This window comes from Vigna unguiculata, chromosome 6 (assembly GCF_037176805.1).
Source record: "Vigna unguiculata cultivar grain cowpea cultivar isolate G323 ecotype 2 chromosome 6, ASM3717680v1, whole genome shotgun sequence".
Classification (NCBI taxonomy): Eukaryota; Viridiplantae; Streptophyta; class Magnoliopsida; order Fabales; family Fabaceae; genus Vigna; species Vigna unguiculata.
The window spans coordinates 409,333-411,832 of NC_140797.1; positions in this window are offsets into that span (position 1 = coordinate 409,333).

Consider the following 2,500-nt stretch of genomic DNA (forward strand, 5'->3'; position numbering starts at 1 on the left):
GAGTTCTCGCGTGGCCTCCCATTGTTTCCAACAACCCAAGAGTCGGTCGTATTTGGAGTTTCACATCGCTTCCCAGGAAGCCAACAACCAAAAGGTCGGTCGTATTTGGAGTTCAGTATTCGCTTCAGTCGATTCCAACTTCCCAAAAACCTGCCTTCTTCGCAGTTCGGCTAAGTCTCCCTCGTTTCCAACTTTCCTCTAAGTTGCCCTCCTCGCAGTTTGGCCAAGTTCACTCTTTTCCAGCGTCATCCCCCCAAGTTGCCTTGGGCGCAGTTCGGCCTAGTTCACTCTTTTCCAGCATCATCCCCCCAAGTTGTCTTGTTCGCAGTTCGGCCTAGTTCACTCTTTTCCAGCGTCATCCCCCCAAGTTGCCTTGTTCGCAGTTCGGTCTAGTTCACTCTTTTCCAGCATCATCCCCCCAAGTTGCCTTGTTCGCAGTTTGGCCTAGTTCACTCTTTTCCAGTGTCATCCCCCCAAGTTGCCTTGTTCGCAGTTTGGCCTAGTTCACTCTTTTCCAGTGTCATCCCCCCAAGTTGTCGTTGCCAACAACCCAAGAGTCCATAGTATTCGGAGTTCTAGCGGGGCCTCCCCTTGCTTCCAACAACCCAAGAGTCCATAGTATTCGGAGTTCTAGCGGGGCCTCCCCTTGCTTCCAACAACCCAAGAGTCCGTAGTATTCGGAGTTCTAGCGGGACCTCCCCTTGCTTCCAACAACCCAAGAGTCCATAGTATTCGGAGTTCTAGCGGGGCCTCCCCTTGCTTCCAACAACCCAAGAGTCCGTAGTATTCGGAGTTCTAGCGGGGCCTCCCGTTGCTTCCAACAACCCAAGAGTCCATAGTATTCGGAGTTCTCGCGTGGCCTCCCATTGATTCAAACAACCCAAAAGTCCATCTTCTTCGCAGTTCAACATCGCCTCCCTCGTTTCCAACAGGCCCAAAGGTCGTCTTCTTCGCAGATCCACGAAGAGCTCATCACGATTTGCCACATTCCATTTCCCACGGGTTGTCAACAACACTTTCTCACACTTCCCGCAATCGAGTACGTGCATGACATGCCAAAGCACATCTTATTTGCCTTCCATCGCACTCAAGACGACGGGTTGTGGAAGAACGATATTGTTCACAACAAGTTCAAGGACAACGTCTCAATCAAGGGACACAACCGAATTATGTTGACTGGGTCGCTAAAGTAAACCCGAGTTCATATAATGCACCGCATCCAAAAGAACTAGCCACAACACGTGCATCACTGAGATGTTTCACTAGATGGAACACGTGCGTGACATTAGGATCCTCCAACACCTCTTCGTGATGGAAAGATAGAATTCGAAGCAACCACAGAAGTACCGTCTAGTGGGTAGGCAACACAGGGACTGATCAACCAATATCACCCAAGGCAACGGGTGAAAATGGAAGAGATGCATGCTTGACCGTTCGATACGCAAGGCATGGAGCCAGCCAGCAAGTGCATCTCGATTACAACTCACACACCCTCACGTTCGCAAGACACCACACCACAAGACGGTCCACCCCCCACCTACCATGGGCAAGCAAGCAAATGGAAACATCAAGTGACGCAGGGTCAAGCATCGCTAGGCATGAAAATAACTTTCCACAATATCCGAGGGACTAGCTGCCGAGCTAACCAACGATCAGTGACGACCGTGTGTTGGTATTAATAAAGCTCAACAACTATGAAGAGGCTAGTTGTGCCATGATAAACATGCTAACGCACGCACCACGTGAGGGGGGAGGCCTCATCAAGCTCCCTTTAAAACCTGCCAGTGTGGAGCTGGCCGGCTCAAGGAGCACTCCCCCCCTATAAGAGGTTAATATGCAAAAGGCAAAATTGTACAAGTAGATACACTTTTTTTGAGCAGACATAAGTCCATATCTCGGGCTATACTTCGAATTTTGATGCGATTTTTTGCAGTAATTCGTAGAATAATGGTATCTCCTTGCTCACCAAATTTCATAATTTTTCTCGAAGGGGAACTATTTTTTTTATTTTTTTTACTTACCGGGTATGTGTAAAATCGGGAAAAATAGAAAAGCACATGTAGACTTCGAATTTCGACCTCATTTTTTCCAGTCCACCACTAAACAATATCAGGAACCTCCCCACAAAATTTCATTCAGTTTGGCCAAGGTCTTAAATTTGACAAATTTTGGCACCAACCTATCTAGTCGCGGTGCACCGACCAACTTGGCCAAGTGCAAAATGCATCCAATTCAAAACTTTTGTGCACCAACACTTTTACAGTACTCATTTGGGGGCATTTGGAGGCCTTTCCAACCCTCACATCTCAAAAACCACGAATTTCATTTTTTCACAAATCTCCCCACCAAGCCATCTAGCTATGCCGTGGTGCACCGCCAACCTTGGCCATGTGCAAAACCCTCCGAACTCAAAACTTTCGTGCACCAAGAATTTCATGGTATTCATTTGGGGGCATTTGGAGGCCATTCCAACCCTCACATCTCAAAAACCACGAATTTC